Source organism: Lissotriton vulgaris, chromosome 2_1 (genome assembly GCF_964263255.1).
Source record: "Lissotriton vulgaris chromosome 2_1, aLisVul1.2, whole genome shotgun sequence".
NCBI lineage: Eukaryota > Metazoa > Chordata > Amphibia > Caudata > Salamandridae > Lissotriton > Lissotriton vulgaris.
This window is the reverse complement of record NC_141687.1, coordinates 1,417,887,496-1,417,907,335: the sequence shown is the minus strand read 5'-3', so window position 1 is coordinate 1,417,907,335 and position 19,840 is coordinate 1,417,887,496.

The window sequence follows — 19,840 nt, the reverse complement described above, 5'->3', positions numbered from 1 at the left end:
AGCAAAATCAAGCAATGACGGTGAAGGAAACATAAATACCAGAAATTTCACCCATTTGAAGAACAAGAAACTCTTGAAACTGGTGCAAAGCAACTGATCTTTGCAGCATGCGTTTCGCTCAGTGCTGCTCTTTAGGATATGATTAAATTTTACTGACCTCTTCATTATTGTTGTCCCAGAATGGCTGCTGTTCCCAGAGCTGCAGAAGGGCTCCCTTTGGCTGCTGACGACGTGATACAGTGGGCGGGCGAAGTTTCAGTTTTATCGCTCAAGACAATTTGTAAGAGGTATAATGTACATAGGGCCTCTGGGCTCCATGGGTGTGAACAACATGACAAAAGGGTGGCCAGCAGCATCACTGACAGTCATTATGTTGTTGGAGGGGGGAGGTGGGGACAGATTGAGAGCCATGCGTTCACCTGCTTGCCCTGTAGTTCAGGCCTTAACAAAAACAAAATAACCTAGAATCTTGCACCTGTGCTGCAAGGCATCCACATAGCTGCCAAGGTTTCCAATTGCTATGTGTGGCATTTTTATAATTTCGGCACAATTATGAGTGACATTCAATGGTGGTCCACTGCTCAACCTCTGATCCAGTTTCACCAAAAGCAGAGTGACAGGATGGGATTCAGATACCTCAATAGCACTCAAGTGTTGTGGGCAACGGCTGGGGAACCAAGCAGTCACACAAACCTGTCAGTACATGGATTGAGGGCACGTTTGCTGATCACCTTTGAGAGATTGTTGTCTGTAACTGTAGGGTCAACGCTCTGGCAGAAAGGGCAGCACTACGACGCGTTCCCAGGACACTACAAATCTGTTTGTATTACCGGATGTTCTTCAAAGAGAGTGCGCCACATACCTACTTTTAAGCACTTTTAAAAGGTATTACAGAGGTGATCCATTAATAATACTCAAAGTAAACATATAAAGAAATGGCACGTTTCAAATCAATAAATAACATGTTGTCCAGTTCTGTTTAGCATCCGCTCTATGCCTTTGCAGACTTTTTTGTAACAACAATTATTGAGCAGTAATGTCTCTCTACTCTCTTCGAAAGGGCATCAATTCTAAGGTGACTCACCTGAGGACTTCATTTCCACAGTGCCTGGGAGTGCGTCTCAAAGCTCAGAGCCTACCCGGCTAGCTTTGTGTCTTGCTGCTTCCGGCAGGCAGGAGAGTAAACGGCTACAGCTAGAATGGAAATGTGTTGGAGCACGGGGAGAGCCATAGTCTGTTTTCTTCTGGAGTTCCTCGCCCAGGGTCTTAGCAGTATTTTTACTGCTTACAGGACCTTCTGCATGCTGTTTCACGGGAGCCCGCCCGAGCCCCAGCAATGCCTTCTTGGGGGCAAAGGGCAGCAAGGCTGGTAAAATTAAAAATATGCATTTTAGCAGCTCTGCAAGACGCGCTCTGACAGCAACGTAAAGGCTGGTCAGCAGCACACGCACACTCCGGCCCCCCATTTTCTCTGTGCCTGTGTCAGCACTGTGATAAGAAAAATCGTGTTCAGAGTTGTAGTTGGCAGTTTGGTTCCTGTTGTGAAGCACGTTATTTAAGTAATTCTTTCAAGCGCAGATGTACTTAGCGCAACGTTTAACATTTGCTGGTTAAAGACATACACTGAAGTTCTTAACAAAGTACCGTAATGGAAGGGGGGATTGGGGGGGGGGGGGTTATAGGCGATTTGGGAGGGGCTGGGGGGGGGGGGGTTTATAGGCAGGTGCATCGGCCATTTTAGGGTTGGGCTTTTTCTAGTCGGTAGCCCAAAAGGAGCCCAAGCATAAAGGCTTTGGGCTCCTGCTCCCAGCCACCATTTTAGGTTTAGACAGGAATTTTTTCTAGTCAGTTTAGGTAATTTGCATTTAGCACTAGTTTCTTTATTTCTTAGCTTTTGACTATTTAGTGGTTGATTTACTGTTGGAATGGAAGATCATATGTTTTTGGAAGCGCTTCGTTTTCTCTCTGAGGCGGGGAGAATGGACCTGATGATCAGCGGGGGGGGGGGGGGGCGGCGCGCCCTCCACACCGGGCCTATGCAGGCGTCGCTGCTGCGGTGGCAGCGTTGTACTACTGAGGAAATATAGATTTTTGGTCAAGTAATGTTCCCTAACGCGTACCCCACCGTCTCCATGTACTAGCTTGAAGTGCATGTAATTTCCCTCCTGTGCCAGCTATGAAGACGCAAATACATTTGCGTCCATCTTTAACATGTCCTCTTTCAGATCCGCCATGAACAGATTGAATATTCAGTTTCTAAATATGCTATGCCAACGTCTTTTTGTGATATACTTTACACGTTTTTCAGCTCTGGCGAAGTAGGCCCTGATTCTGCCATCGAACCTCTTTTTCCTGCCCTCTGACTCTGAGGGCCTCAGCCCAGGCTGCCTCTGTACCAGTGACCCCTGCCTTACTTCTTGCGCGGCTCACGGCACTTAGCTCAGCCTACTGCCTGCCAAGACTGTATTCAACCTTCGATTTATCTGCTCCACTCCTCGAAAATACATTCCTGTCTCGTCGTTCAAGTAAACATCCTTCCAGCTGCAGGAGCAATGGGCCCGGCCTTTCTGTCTCCGTGCAAGTAATTCATAGACTCCGTTGCCATGGTAGGCCCATGCCCCCTCACCTCTCATGCAGACACGTAGACACAAGACGCTTATACACGCACTCACAACCAGTATAGAATAGCCTCCGTCCGAGAGACCTTTCCCTTCCAGATACTACAGTTCCTTAAACATAAGATATCAGATACGATTTGGGATTAGGTTGGTCTGACATCCCAGACTTATGTCTGCACTTGTAGGGCTAAATGTCAAGTCCCCTTCACCCTCCAGTGACACGTCAATCACACGTCATACTGCTGCGCGCGCATCTCTACCATGTAATTCTGCTGACACTGTAGGATTCTCTTATGGACCCACCTACTTGTGACCTCATGTTAAATGACGTTTCTAGTACACGCCTATTGCAACGCCTTTTTCTGTTACGTATGAACATTTTATCTCTCTTTTCAGCTGTTACGCCTTCTGCATATGTCTTACTGTAATGCATTGACTATATATATGAATAACTGTCAATAAAATGTTGTCTGTCAGTCCCTTCCCGAACCTATGTGGTGACGGAATGGTATGCCACCTTGGCTCGAGCCAAATACCCAATTCCTTTTTAAGGAATAAAACCTTTTTTGAGTAAACGTCAATATCACGGATTTTGCCTCTTATTTATCTGAGTTATTCGTATTGACTTTACCGTATAAATTAAGCATGGGTAATTAGATTTTACCACAGAACTGGCGCCCGAATAGGGACTGTTTAGCAGTACATCTAGTTTCACGCAGTCAGTAGGTTTTGTTATAATTATCGTTGTTCGTTTTGAATTGTTTTAATGTGTCATTCAAATGTCGTGGTATGAGTGAATGTTCGATCTTCTTTATTGTGATTATTGTGATCAGTGTATTCATATCTGAGTAAGGACCAAGTAGCTAGGTCTCAGAATGCCGTTATTCTCCAAATTAAGACAAATAAAAACTAGAAAAGGGGTACTAGAAGAAGCCGTCCCCATTCCACCTAGGGACACTCCAGGGTACTTTATGTACCACAAGCATGGCCTAGATGCCGTTTTATTTCTCGACTTATGGGTGGATTACACTAAAGACCTATCAGAGAATCAGAGATGGCCCGCTGCTGGGACATGGGATGCAGATTGCATCATGAGAGTAGAGGAAGCATTATGGAAAAAGAAAGCCAGACAGTCACAGAAAGATGCCATTGAGCTATGGCGTAAAGAATCGCATAGGCGCACAGAAAAAGCACACAGATTAGAAGAGAAAAAGAAGGAGGAGCCTGAGAAGACCCAAGAAAATGTATTAGTTGAGGAAGGTATCCGAGTAAAATTAGAACAAGTAGACAGACAGCGAAACACACTCATGAATGGCATGTATCCCCTCTTGACTGAGGGTTTGCCTAAGGCCACCCCGGAAGTCCCGAAAAACCTACCACCCCCACTGCTCCCGACTAAAAAGCATCAGAAAACAGCAAAGGACGTTTTTCTTTCTTCCTATCTAGACGATGTAGCTCCTGCATATGTTAATACCGCACCGCCACGCACACCCCCGCCTGGCGGCCAAGATGGTCAGCCCCTACCTCCCCGACAAGCTACTCCTCCTCCTGCTGTTCCTCCTGGTCTTCCAATCCTCCTTCCACCTCTTCCTGGACCTGCACCCCTTGATATGGCCCCACCTAATCCCTTCGGAGCCGGCGCCTCAGGTGGCGCGTCCGGAGGAGCGGTAGGTTTCCAGACCCCGCCACCCACCCATCGGATGACTTTTAGAGAACAAGCACAACAACGTACACCTAGAACAGGCGATATTACCATCTATGGAGATCGTCTTGCAGACTGTAGATATGATCCAGTACCTGGTAAAAAGAACGATGAAAGAATGTTGCTCGCATCAGTACGATTGCGGAGAGTCACGAACTTCTTATTAACACTACCTGGAATGATAGATCATCTGGATCGAATATATCGGTTTGTCCAGACAGGAGTAGGGCCTGAAAGTATTAAGGAGGCCATGGCCTTCCAGAAAGTGGATACTAAAGCCAAGATATTACGGTTTCTTATAAACTGTTTCATAAGAGAAGTGGATAGGCCGGGTATGAACCCGGAAGACGTGAAAGCACTCCACAGGTGGGGCCAGAATATAGCAGATGGGAATCATGATAAAGAGGCCTGTGTAGATAATATGTACCGAAGAATCAGAACTGCAATAAATAAAATGCATGAGGAAAGACAGCCACTACCGGAGGTAGATTCAGACAAACATGAATCCTCGGAGGAGGAGGAGGACGATCAAGCAGAGACACCAGAACACACACAGTTACCAGCTAGAGAAATGATAGCTTATGTAGGTAAAGGAAGACCGTTCAATAATTCCATGCGCCCAGTGCGTCCAGAAAGTAAAAGGATTTTTCAGGAAGCCATGTGTAATCCGAGAACCCCCGAACACTTATTCCAGGCCACTGATAAAGTACTTCAAGAACGAATGGGGTACCATGTACTCGATTCTATGGACGAACAAGAATTAGCCAGGTCAGCCGTGCAATGGGCTGACAATTCTGAGAAGTATAGTGATGATGCGTTAGCACATACGTTTTTGAACCTGACACCGAGTGACCAGCGTTTAGCCGGTATATACATGATACAACACCTGCTCTTATTGTATAGAAGCCAACATTCCGATCCAGGCCCTCTTCCTGATATATTAATAGAACTGCTCATGAACAGATGGAGTGGTCTGGGTACTGATCTAATTAAAGTAATTCTAGAACATCGTCACAAGTATAGTACCTTCTTATGTCCACAGATCAACTCAACACATATCATGGAAAGAAAAATGTATTACATGGACAGACAGAATCCGTTGCGAGAAATGCACCCAGTACAAAACGCAGACAATACGCTTAGACGCGTGTTTGTGTACACACCCATAACTAAAATGGAATTATTGGAGATGAAGAAATTAGTACCTAGTCATGACAAAGATCCCGCAGATTCTCACCGTGAAATAAAGGATATGTTATTAATGGGTGATTACACTTTTCCAGACCTTATGAAAATATTGAAAGTATTACTGCCTCCAGGTATATACGAGAAACTGAAAGAAAAAGAGTGGGAGGTGGGAGACACAAAGATTGATTGGGCTGCATTAGAAGATGAAGAAAATACTCGAGTTCCAGGCCTAGGGCTTGGAGACAAAGTCAAGGCGTTACCAGGGTTGTTAGTACAGGTATTGCCACGTTTATTGAGTACGAAAAAGGAAGATTGGGGTGCAATCTCAGCCTGCAAACAGAAACCAGATGAAGACACTAGTGATTTCTACACCCGATTTGAGAAATGTTTTGGTATTAATAGCGGTCTGAAAGCAAGTAGCGAGTCATATCCACATCTTTTTGTAACGAAATTAGTCGAGAATTCCCTGCCCCAGGTTAAGAACAGAGTACTGAAAGTAGAAAGCACTTGGCAAGCCAATACTCCTTCACAAATGTTACAAATGTTACAGTACCATCAGAATAGACTTAGAGAAGAACAAGAACACGAACAAAGACGTATGAAAGATACGAAAATGAAAATGTTAGTTGCTCAGTCGGTTCCTGCCGACGGTCACAAAAAGGGTGCGACCCAGCCCAGTAATTCAACGGCCCCTGTTAAAGGGATATGTAACTATTGTAAACAGCCAGGTCATTATATAAACGATTGTGCAGTTCTGAAACACAATATCGCCACGGGTAAGACCAAGGAGAGACCGCGTCCACCTAGACAAGATCAGGTTCAACAACAAGTACCCCAGAATATACAACATATTCCGCCTTTGCCAGCTTCATCACAGACCGTAGCGATACCACAACAACAGCCTATCACCGCAACACAAAACACGACACAGCAGATGTACCAGTATGCACAAAATGATTACCCCGACTATCAACGATACACATGAAACAGCCTGGAGAGGGAGTTCCGCTTGCCTCTTATTGAGGTTCCTGTAGATCAAAGGGGTCCTTATGTACACAGTCAAGTATTAGGAAAAGACAGAAAGTTTCTCATTGATACAGGGGCAAGCAGAACCACGATAAGTCACAATGAAGTACCAGGGGCACCCCTCTCAGGCTCACAGAACGTGTCCCTTGGATTTTCAGGAAAACCTATTATTAATGAGGTATCACAACCTCTTCCTCTTGCAGTTGGTCCTTTGACACGAACTACAGATTTATTGCTTACGAAATCATGTCCAGAAAACCTGTTAGGCATAAAGACATTGAAAGCTCTAGGAGCTATTATATGCTGTTCTCCAGAAGGAGTACGATTGTTTTTGCGAGATTTCAAAGGCCATTATGTATTGAGAGACATGGATCGCAGGTTACAGGATGTCCCTGCACACTTGTGGGCGCAAGGCCCCACGGATGTAGGTTGTATGCGCATTACACCATATCGAGTCACACTCAAAGCAGGAGTGATATTACCACGTATTCGACAATACAAGTTACCCCCAGATGCTGTAGTGGCTTTACTGAGAATCATTGACGAGCTCATTGCACAAGGAGTGGTTGTGGAAACTGACTCCAATGTATGTAATTCTCCTATTATTCCAGTTCTAAAACGTACTGACCCAAATGCACCACCTGTTTATCGATTAGTTATTGATCTGCGCGAATTGAATAAATGCATTGTACCACAGTATCCTGTGGTCCCAGATATCTCCTCATTACTGACAGCTATTGATTCAGAAGCGACGTTCTTCACTGTAATTGACCTCAAGAACGCCTTCTTCAGTGTCCCGATCGATCCGGAAAGCCAATACTTGTTCGGATTCAGTTTAAATGGACGATCTTTCAAATTTGCACGCGCACCTCAAGGATTCACAGAAAGCCCCAGCATTTATAGTCAAGCCTTGAAAAAACAACTCGACAGTATCCACATGCCAGTTAACACTGCCCTGCTTCAATATGTCGATGATCTGCTGATCACCGCTCGAAGCGAACCCGAATGTGAACATGCCTCACTGACTGTTTTGAACTTCCTGGCTGACAAGGGGCACAAGGTGTCCCCTTCGAAGCTGCAATTCTGTGTTCAGCAAGTTGTGTACCTGGGTCACTTGCTGTCCAAAGTGGGGAGACAGCTCACTCCTGATCGCATTCAGTTAATTGTAAACATGTCACCACCAAGAACACAAAAGGAGGTGCGGGCTTTCATAGGCCTCACTTCATACTGCAGACAATGGATTCCCCAGTACGCATTTCTAGCAAAGCCACTCATACAGTTGACAACCCAGGAGGCAGCGACATCGACTGTCCTCCCTTGGACTCAGGAACATACACAAGCTTTTGAGGACTTGAAGAAAGCCTTATGTCAAGCACCTGTTTTAGCGACACCATGTTACAGTAAACCTTTTACACTTTTTGTCACAGAACGTGAAGGTACTGCCTTGTCAGTCCTCACTCAGGAACAAGCAGGTTCACACACACCGTGTGCTTACTTTTCTAGCACATTAGATCCAGTAGCCCAGGCCCTCCCGGCGTGTTTGAAATCAGTTGCAGCAACAGCTTTAGCAATCAGACAGAGTGATTCCATTGTATTAGGGCATCCATTGACAGTACAGGTCCCACATTCCGTGGAAGTCCTATTGAATCGAACACAGACTCAACACCTGACCATAGCAAGATTGACAGGTTACGAATTAACATTGTTTCAACCACACATAGAAATTAGACGCTGCAGCACATTAAATCCTGCTACGTTATTACCACTCAATGGAGTAGATCCATTGGCACATGATTGTATTGAAGTCATTACTATTACAACAAAACCCAGACAAGACTTGACAGATGTTCCACTATCAGATCCAGACCTGACACTTTATGTGGACGGTTCATGTATGAGAACAAAGACAGGTGAATTAGTGGCAGCCTACGCAGTCACGACAGACACCGAAGTTATTGAAACCAATTGTATCGACACCTTGTCAGCTCAAGCAGCAGAGCTCATCGCTCTGACACAAGCATGTATTCAAGCCAAGAATAAGAAAGTCAACATATACACTGATTCACGTTATGCATTCGGAGTTGTTCACGACTTTGGAGTCCTCTGGCGAGAGAGAGGTTACTTAACTTCTCACGGTGCCAACATCCAACATGGTCCCCTCATTCAAGCTCTGTTAGATGCAATACATCTGCCCACTGAAATCTCGATCATGAAATGTAAGGCACATACAAAAGTTACCAATACCATCTCCCAGGGTAACGACCTGGCAGACCGAACAGCAAAACAAACTGCTCAAAACCGAACTTATGTAACTGACCAGATACAAATAGCAGTACCGACACACTGCATGACAGTCAGGGATCCCGCACGTGATGTAATTGACATACAAACACATGCCACGCCAGACAAAATTAAGAAGTGGACTGAATTAGGAGGGATCCAAACAGACCAGGGATGGATGACGAAGGGAAAATCTACATGGTTTCTCCCCGACTCTATGGTTCAGGTTATCATTAACACGATACATAGTCCTGCACACCTAGGAGAGAAAGCAATGCTAGACAGTATTCAACACATATGGTCCAATAATAACTTACGAGCAGCAGCCAAGCAGAAAGTGCGTACTTGCATGATTTGTGGTCAGTTTAATCCAGGTAAAAGCATCCCCGTAGAGAAAGGTGGATTTCAGCCTCCCGAACACCCTTTTGAAGTCCTCCAGATGGATTATATCCAGATGGAACGTTGTCGAGGATTCAAATATGTCCTCGTAGTCGTATGTGCTCTTTCCCGATGGACAGAAGCATACCCAGTCCCAGATTATACTGCTCCGACCACTGCCAAGCAGTTGGTTCGTGAATTCTTCCCACGGTATGGTTTGCCCCGTATCGTGTACTCAGATAACGGTCAGCCATTCTCATCCGAGCTTGTGAAACACATTACACTTCTGTTAGGCTATCAGTGGAAGTTCCACTGTGTCCGGCATCCCGAGGCAGCAGGTCTCGTGGAGCGCCATAATCAGACTCTAAAAATCCGACTTTCCAAGATCTGTAGAGAGAAGGGTGTTGACTGGATAGTTGCTCTGCCGGTTGCCCTCTTCTATATGAGGATGGTGGCCCATTCTCGAACTGGGCTATCCCCGTATGAAGTGGTCTTTGGTAGGCCACCGAATATGTGGGGGACGCCTATTCCACGTAAAATTACAGATGTTGACTGTATTATGCTGACAGATTACCTTGCCTCCTTGATGTCTGCACTACAATCTTGTCGTTCACAGGTAGCTGCAGCCTTTCCCGACAACACCGAGGTGAAGCCCCACGAGGTGGTCCCGGGGGATTTCGTCTTCGTGCGCAACTTCGATCGGAGAAGTCCGTTGGAGCCCCGCTGGCAAACCCCGAAATTGGTTCTTCTAACAACCAGGACAGCGATAAAAGTAGAGGGCAGGAAGGGGTGGCTGCATTCCAGCCACGTAAAGAAATTTCACGGACTCCCTTCGGACTTGGACTTTAAGCCCTGCCCTCCTGCACAAACTGATTCGAAACTCCCTTTGGTTGAAAAAACCGCCTCTGAAGAATATAGACTGAAATTACGATCTAGCAAGTCAGACAGTTTAATTGTTTAAGTCCTCCCCTAGGTGAATCGGTTAAATTAGTTTCTGACATGTATCCCCTAGATCGAGATAGAGAGAGAGATAGACAAAGACAACAAAAGAAGCGTGCATATTGTAAATCACTTCGTAGTCACTGTATAGTGACGTTACTGATTATGTTTTTCTTAAGCCTTCTGATTATTGCTGCTAGTATCCTGCTGCACATCTACTACCCTATTTTCAAGCATGCACAATCTGCTTATAACGTCACTGCTGAACATTCTTTTAGTGAACTACCCCCCCATGAGTTGTCTTACAGACTTGCGCTGCGCAACAACACTTTCATTAGTATGTTACATCACTCCCATCAGACTAATAACGCTACCAATTGTTGGATATGTGGCCGACTCCCTCCCTACCAGAAATACAAGGGAGTTCTGCCCCTCTTTCCGTACCCGTTCACTCACAATGGTTCATGTGGCGCGTGGTTTAAATTGATGAATGCCCTAGATCCTGATACTGCTGTATATGAAGGAAGCTGGGTTTGGGGAAACCTGAACTTAGTCTTGCTTAAAGCCTGCTACCCTGACAAGGAGGGACTTCCCGTTGGGACAGGAACTGATTTAGAAAATGAAGTGTATGGGTTAGGTAATTACACCGTTAATTTCATGATTCTAACTATTGAATCTGAAGCTGCACCAGCCTTACCAGCTATGTCAGTATTACCAGTCACAGGCGAATTATGTGTCCGGAAAAATGGTTCAGTACATTTAGGTCATAGCAAATGCACTACTGTGGTCGAATTCAGTGACCAAGGCAAATCTACATTCAGAGCTTCACGTCATTCCTATTTTGTTTGCGGCCATACCGCATACATACGCTTACCTCTAGATTGGGATGGTACCTGTTACATTGCATTCCTTTTGCCACCTGTCTTCCTAGCCCCACCTGATTATCATAGAAATACTAATCTAGTAAACCATCGACTCCGAAGAGATCTCCCGCTTGTCGATTACACTGAAACGGCATGGGAGCAATATACAGACTTCAATAAAGGTTTCTTCCCCTATCTAGGTGCTGTTTTTAATAGTAAACTGATACGCAGATTGACCAGAACTCTCGAAGCAGTAGTGAATGAGACTACCTCAGCTCTAGGTAACCTAACGGAGGAGCAGTCCGCCATGCGGGTTGTTGTTCTTCAGAATCGTCTCGTTATTGACGTCATCTTGGCAGATAGGGGTGGAGCTTGTAAGGTCATCGGGTCAAGTTGCTGTGTTTTCATTCCAGAAAACGCGCCAACTGTATATAAAGCTATCACACGTCTTCATAAAATTGCAAGTTTGATACACCAGAATCCAGGCACCTGGACTTGGTCCGGTTGGTTTTGGACAACGTTGACCGCTTGGGGATGGAAGATCCTGTCCTTCCTAGGCATTGCCCTTCTCATAGTATTCAGTTGCTGCCTGTGTCTACAATGTGGGCCGGCGATTTGTGGCCTGTGCGCCACATCATGCATTCCGCATTCAAATTCTCATTCAAAACGCGAAAAGAAGAAAGAAGAGCAAATGATGTTACGTGAACAGATAGATCGATTCATGAGGATCGATGTATCATGAAGGGTCCGTAGGGAACAAGGAGGGAATGAGGAAATATAGATTTTTGGTCAAGTAATGTTCCCTAACGCGTACCCCACCGTCTCCATGTACTAGCTTGAAGTGCATGTAATTTCCCTCCTGTGCCAGCTATGAAGACGCAAATACATTTGCGTCCATCTTTAACATGTCCTCTTTCAGATCCGCCATGAACGGATTGAATATTCAGTTTCTAAATATGCTATGCCAACGTCTTTTTGTGATATACTTTACACGTTTTTCAGCTCTGGCGAAGTAGGCCCTGATTCTGCCATCGAACCTCTTTTTCCTGCCCTCTGACTCTGAGGGCCTCAGCCCAGGCTGCCTCTGTACCAGTGACCCCTGCCTTACTTCTTGCGCGGCTCACGGCACTTAGCTCAGCCTACTGCCTGCCAAGACTGTATTCAACCTTCGATTTATCTGCTCCACTCCTCGAAAATACATTCCTGTCTCGTCGTTCAAGTAAACATCCTTCCAGCTGCAGGAGCAATGGGCCCGGCCTTTCTGTCTCCGTGCAAGTAATTCATAGACTCCGTTGCCATGGTAGGCCCATGCCCCCTCACCTCTCATGCAGACACGTAGACACAAGACGCTTATACACGCACTCACAACCAGTATAGAATAGCCTCCGTCCGAGAGACCTTTCCCTTCCAGATACTACAGTTCCTTAAACATAAGATATCAGATACGATTTGGGATTAGGTTGGTCTGACATCCCAGACTTATGTCTGCACTTGTAGGGCTAAATGTCAAGTCCCCTTCACCCTCCAGTGACACGTCAATCACACGTCATACTGCTGCGCGCGCATCTCTACCATGTAATTCTGCTGACACTGTAGGATTCTCTTATGGACCCACCTACTTGTGACCTCATGTTAAATGACGTTTCTAGTACACGCCTATTGCAACGCCTTTTTCTGTTACGTATGAACATTTTATCTCTCTTTTCAGCTGTTACGCCTTCTGCATATGTCTTACTGTAATGCATTGACTATATATATGAATAACTGTCAATAAAATGTTGTCTGTCAGTCCCTTCCCGAACCTATGTGGTGACGGAATGGTATGCCACCTTGGCTCAAGCCAAATACCCAATTCCTTTTTAAGGAATAAAACCTTTTTTGAGTAAACCTCAATATCACGGATTTTGCCTCTTATTTATCTGAGTTATTCGTATTGACTTTACCGTATAAATTAAGCATGGGTAATTAGATTTTACCACACTACTCCGAAACGGCGCCGGGCTTCACCGGTAAGTGAAAGGGGCCGGCCTAGCACTGGGAGACCGGCTCTGTCATTTTTGGGGCGTGTAGGAGACGGGGCGCAGCTGGTGCGTCATGCAGCAGCGCCGAAGGTGAGACCGAGGGTGGGGCATCTTCAGCGCGCCCGTTAGCGATGTCAGGCGTTGGCGAGGCAGCCCGGCTCCGTGAACAAGGAGAGGGGACGGGTGCCTCTTCTTTAATTAATAAAAGGCGCGGAGGCCGGAGGGGGAGCAAGAAGTGTTCCTCTTCGCTTACCGCGTTAGAGCGTCAGCCGGAGCTGGGAGCGGGCGGCCCTTCTAGTGTGGCGAGAAAGGGCTCTGTGCACCTGGGGCGGGGCGGCTGGGAAGCGGGCGGGGAGACGGAATTGGCCTCATGTACTGATCAGGGGCAGTTTCAAAGGAGCGCTCATGTGGGAGGCATTGCAGGCGGCGACATGGTGGAGACAGGGAGAATTCGTGAAGCGGTGTCCTCTGATTTACAAGGTTTTCATTTTGGTTCCAAAATTGATTTGGTGGAGGAACAGTAATTGGAGGAAGGGATGTTGGGCAGTCCCTTATTGTTTTCTACCCCGGCATCTGTAAAAGGGGATGTTTTGCCCGTGGTAGGGAGTTCTAAAGGCGATGGAGAGTGGACGCAAGTGGGTGAAGGGGGTTACAGCAAAGGAGGTTTTTCTTGTTTTGGGTGTGGGGCAGTCGGAGGGGAGGAAGTCATTTGGAGGTACGTCAGCCGCTGTATGGTCCTTGTCAGCAAGGGAGAGTGTAGGTAATTTTGTTCCCAGTTCTTTCCCTCAGCTAGGTGGGGATTTAAGGCCAGCAGGCAGTGTTCAGGATTTGGTGCGTTTAGATACATTTCCCTCTTGGTCAGAAGGACTGCGGAGCCATAGGATGGATGACCAGTCCTCTGGTAGGGTGCGCATGGGGAGTCTGAATGTTGATAAAGGTAGGGTTGAGCAGCGAGGTGAGGAGAAGGGAGTATTAGACGGGGCTACGAGTCGGGGTCCAGCTTCAGCAGTGGTGGCAGCTATGTTGGATTGGGCTGAGGATGAAGAGGTAGGTGGTTAATTCCCGTTGGTGAGTACGGGCAGGGCTGTGCAGTTAGGTCGGATAAGAAGGCGGTCAACTGGTGCAGTTTTTCTTAGATGGCAGCGGGCTGAGGCTGATTTGGTTCTTAGGGATCCCAGTACACCAGTCAAAACTTTTTCTTTTCAGGATTCATATCAGCGCGGCACAGTAGACTCGGTAGGGCGTGGTTTGGCCCAAGTGCGCCGAGGTGAAGGGAGGGTAGAGCCTTGCCCGGCACTTTCCGTACCGCCGTGGGATCCCGCCGTGGTCAACACATGAAGGTCCGGCGCGACCTCGCTGGCCCCAACGAATAGTGAAGTACTGGGTTTTTAAGAACCCAGCGGTGCCAGGGAACACACCCTAAGACTTCGAGTCCTTCCTGTTTCAGACTACAGAAAGCCAGAGTCTTCTTGGTGAAGTCAAAGATCATATTTATTGGCTGCAGCCAGTAACAGGTATCCTAGAAGTACAACACGGTGTATATTCTCAGGAGACTGCTCAATCTTACAAAGCCAGCCTTCTCTTTATATACAAAATATTATGCTTTAGGCAAACATTCCTTATTTTACAGTTGACCATTCACATATTTTCACTACAAAGAAAAAGCAGAGTCATGGTGACAAGCCCATATTTTAGTTTGTCCAGCCCACTATCAATTACCCGGCAAGGCCCAGTATTTTCATCAGATAACGACGGACCCCCAATAAAAACGGGCACCTCCTCCTCGTAAAGCAAGTCGTAAAGAAAGAAACAGGGACATGTGTGTGTAAGATTAGGCATGGTTTGTGTGCGATGAAAGGTTTATGATATGTTGTGTCTTGATACTAATCTCATTCGGCCACTGGAGAGGGAACTTGCTGAACAGGTTTGGCTTCAGGCAGTGGAGTCAGCTTGCCCAGGTCACAGAGGAGTCAGCAAAGGTGTATGTGTCCTTCAGACTCGTTTTTGGCTTTAGTCATTTGGCCTATGTGAGGGCAATCACAAAATGGCTGCCGTTCACAAAATGGAGCCCGAGGGTTCAGGACGGAAACTCTGATTTCAGGGTGATTTCGTCACCCGAATATGACAAAAATGCTTGTGCATAGTATTCTAATCATTCTCGGTCTGATGATACCAAAATCGTCATGATACGACGATGTTTATAACACGGGTCCAGAATTTTCAGTACCACAGACCCTCCTTTTGCCCTTACATGGGCAATAACCTATACTCACGCTAATCTGAGTCCAGGTCTATATTCATAAAGTCATTGAGATGTTGCTATAGCATCATCCTATTACTTAGCTTGTTTCTTGATACAGGTTTCCTTACACACAATGTAGCACAGAGGCCACATATTGCAGGAGCACACTGTACACACAGACAGAACAGGAAAAGAATGGCTAAAATCATCCCAATGACTATCAGAATCTTCCATCCCCAGGCGGATATCAGTTCCCAGAACCACCCCATCAATGACCAATCTCCTTTATCCACGTGAATAGATTCAGAGATCTTATGCAGTTTGGAGATGGCATGGTAGACTGTGGGAGCGTTATCTGGGATGAAAACACAGCAACTTGATTGGATCACTTTACATACCCCACCTCGGTCTGCAAGTATGATGTCTAATGCAACCCTGTTCTGAAGAGTCATAAGGCGATCCGACTGGAGCTCAGCCGTCAAATTACTAAGGGCACCGGTGGTTTCAACTACAGTGGATTCAACCACCCATGTCAATTGCCTTATGTTCCTGCTGTTAACCATAGGTCCCCAAAACGGCAGAAAACCCTTTACGAAATCTCCAAATTCTTGTCCTGCACTGTCTTCTTTACTGATGACACCTCTAACTATCCTTGTCTTATGGTAATCTGCCGTGGCCATGTAGGTGGGAGGCAACAGGAACGAAACAAAACATGTGCCCGAGAAGTCAGGGGGCAACCATGTATAGGTTCTATCATGGCAGATGAAATAGGTACCCTTAGCTGCTAGAAACGAAGGGGAAATCTGAGACGCAAAAACATATGTTTCAGTGCAGATACTTTTCCCTAACTGAGCTCTGGGATTCTTGCCATTACCTTGCAGACATAGGTGACCCTGATGGGGTACAATCCAAATCGGGGATGATCTCTTTGCTCGCTGGTACTCACTCAGAGTAACTCCATATCCTGTTATATTCCATCTAGTGTAAGCTTGTAACTCATCTCTGGGAATCGTTCTATACGAGTCAATGTTTCTGCTCATATTTGTGATTCCCATTACCAATGCTTTGTTGCTCGAGTTACTTCTCGTGGATCGTGGGGGATATGGTTCGATGGCATATATGAACATCGTCTGAAACGCCCACAAAGAACCATTGTAACTAAATGGTAAGACCAAGTATGGGATACCCTTATCTGTTGTATGTGGCATAAGACCACACACCCAACAATTAGTTGTGTTCACTGCTAATTAGTGTTGGTGTAAAAGCTGAATGAAGGAGTTATTGATAAACTCTAATTTTCTAGTGGACTCATGCTCAGGCAGAGGGTGAAAAGAATGCGAGGAAACAGTAGAAGGAGGTATGGGCTGTGTAGTGGGTGCAAAGGTCACTTGAAAAGAGAATAAAACATATCCTATTCAAAACGTCATTACACTAAGCAGCATGAAAATACATAATATGAAAAATAGTTTCTTTGTCCTCAATATACACATTCTGGCTTCAAAGTACATCTGTTTGGCAGGTCTCTCCATCTCGAAAAACTCCATCCTCTCTTTTTGCTGCTCGCGGCGGTAGGGTGTTCTATGCTAAGGAATGCTTCTGTCAGTCCAGGGCAACTCCCTTAGACCGACCAGAACTGTCGACCTAACGTCTTCAGCTGCACTCCAAAGACTTGGGCAACCACGAACCTAGCAGCTGAACCCGGATGGCGGTTCGAAAAACAAAAATAAGAAAGTTTCTCAGATGAGAGAGCTGCACTTCAAAAAATAGAAAAAAAGAATTTTTTATTTGTCCATAGTTCTCGGCCTCAAATTATAACAGCCTTTTCCAGGTACTGTCTGGTTCTGGAACAAGAGTTCAGGCTCTGTAGTGTTCAATCGAATTGACGGTGGCATAGCTTCTTGCAAAAGATTGTCACTTTCTCGTTCAAAAATTGTTCCTCTTACACGTGCATCGCTAAAAGGCAGAAAACGAGGCACAGTCTCAGTCTCAGAGTCAGCGATCCCCTCCTGGACCGTCCGGTCGTACAGTAGAGGCAAAGGGAACCTCTTGCAGTGTACGCCGTGGATCCAGTTCTTTTTCCCTTCCACTCGAACAGCTGATCTTGTTGAGAGAAGGACGAGGTGAGGGCCGGTCCAACGGGTCTGGTCATTCTTTGTCCGTTGGAAGTTCTTAACCAGCACCCATGATCCAGGATCGATAGGATGTCCTGGAGTTTCAGAGACCTGAGGCAGAGTATCGTGAACCTGTTGGTGTAAAACACGCAATTTAGCCGTTAATTCATACAAATATTCAAGCAGTACAGGGTGTTCGATCTCACTGAATTTTGTCGGCCTTGGCACTCCCCATATGTTGGCTGGGCGGCCGAACACAATTTCATAGGGACTAAGTCCCACTCGCGAATGCACAGTCATAGGCAGAGCGTCAGGCCATTTAAGACCAGAACTCGCTTGGATCTTGGCCAATTTCAGATTTAGTGTGCCATTATAGCACTCCACTAGTCCAGCTGATTGGGGGTGATTTTCAGCATGGAATTTTTGTTGGATACCTAGCCCTTCACATACTTTCTTCATCACTGGACTGACAAATTCACTCCCATTATCATTCCAGACCATTCTCGGCATTCCAAACCTAGGGAAGAATTCTTTGACAAGGGCTTTAGCTGTGGATATGGCAGTGTTGTCTTTTAAGGGATATGCTTCTACCCATCTTGAAATGGCACAAACAACAACGAGTACGTATTTCAAATTGTTGCACCTTTCCATGTGGATGAAATATAGCTGCAAAACCTCGAACGGATACCTTGGAGGCGCAAAATGACCAGCTGGAGTTGGGGTTCCCCTACCAGGATTGTATTTCAGACACACCATGCAATTCTTGACCACATTCTCTGCACACTTAGGAATTCCAGCATTTTTCCATACTGGGGCTAACAACTGACAAATCCCTTTCACACTGATATGAGCCATTCCATGGGCCATTGTCACCACTGCAAGCACATACGCATCGGGTAACAACCATCGCTGATGTTCTGACAATTCAACCCAACAACCATTTGCATCCAATTTACCCTTACTCTCTATCCACACACTCAACTCTTTCTCTGAAGCTTCAGCTTGAATAGACTTCACACTCTCTATCGTATCTTCACACATTCCAACGTCACCAACCCATCTTGCAGGGCCTGCAACATACATTCGATTCATTACATCTTTTGCTGTTTCTTTTGCGATTTCGTCAGCAAATGCATTTCCACGACCAACCTCATCAGTAACCTTTTGTGTGCACTGCATTTCACAATCACAACTTGTAGCGGCAAGGTCAGTGACTCAAGAAGCTCATTCACCAACTGACCATGTTGTATCTTAGCTCCATGCGAAGTCAGGAACCCACGTTCTTTCCACAATCGTCCAAAACTATGAGCCACACCAAAGGCATACTGACTGTCAGTATATATGGTCACTCTCATTCCTTTCGACAACACACATGCTCTCGTAAGTGCAATCAATTCTGCTGCTTGAGCTGAAATATGTGGGATACGTGCAGTTTCAACAATCGTATGCAAAGTCGTGACAGCATATGTCGCAGTCGTATCACCATTCGGAAGCTTGAAGCACGAACCATCCACCCATAAGGTTCTGTCACACTTCACAAGAGGAGTATCTTTTAGATCTACTCTCCCTTTCGTTTCTTCTTCTGTCCTGAGAAAACAATTGTGCCGTTCGACGTCATCTGTCTCTACTGAAATCGGCAATAATGTGGCTGGATTCAACGTATTGCACCTCTTTATGTGCACATGACTCGCTAACTGTGTCAACTCGTAACCTAACAAACGAGCACTAGTTAAATGCTGTGTCTTGGTTCTGTTTTACAAAGTGTCCACCGCATGTGGAACCATCACAATCAACATATTATTCATCACTAATCCAGCAGACTGTCGAATAGAAACAGCTGCTGCCGCTGTGGCCCTCAAGCAACTTGGCAACGCCTTAGCTACCGGATCCAAAGTCAACGAAAAATACGCGCATGGACGCTGTTTGTCTCCAAAAGACTGTGTCAGCACTGACAATACACAACCTTCTTTCTCATGGAAATACAGTGTAAAGGGCTTACTGTAGTCGGGGGTACCCAACACAGGAGCCGAACACAATGCATCACGCAATTCGGAAAAACTTTTCTGACAATCTTCAGACCACGGAATGGGATTCGGTGTATCTTTACAAGTTAATGCCACCAAAGGCTTGGCCAACAAAGAAAAATTTGGTATCCATTGTCTGCAATATGATGTAATGCCCAAGAAAGCACGTATTTGTCTCTGTGTCCTTGGCACACTCAATTTTGCAATTGCCTGAATTCTTTCTGGGGTCAGTTTCCTTCCCTCCTTCGATAAGAGGTGACCTAAGTAGGTTACTTCTTGTCGACAATATTGCAATTTTGAAAGAGACACTTTGTGATGCAAATCATACAAATGACGCAACAACGACAAGGTGGCTTGTTTACAAATCTCCTCAGTTTCTGCAGCGACTAGCAAATCGTCGACGTACTGAATAAGGGTAGCGCCATCAGGAAAAACAATTGTATCAAGC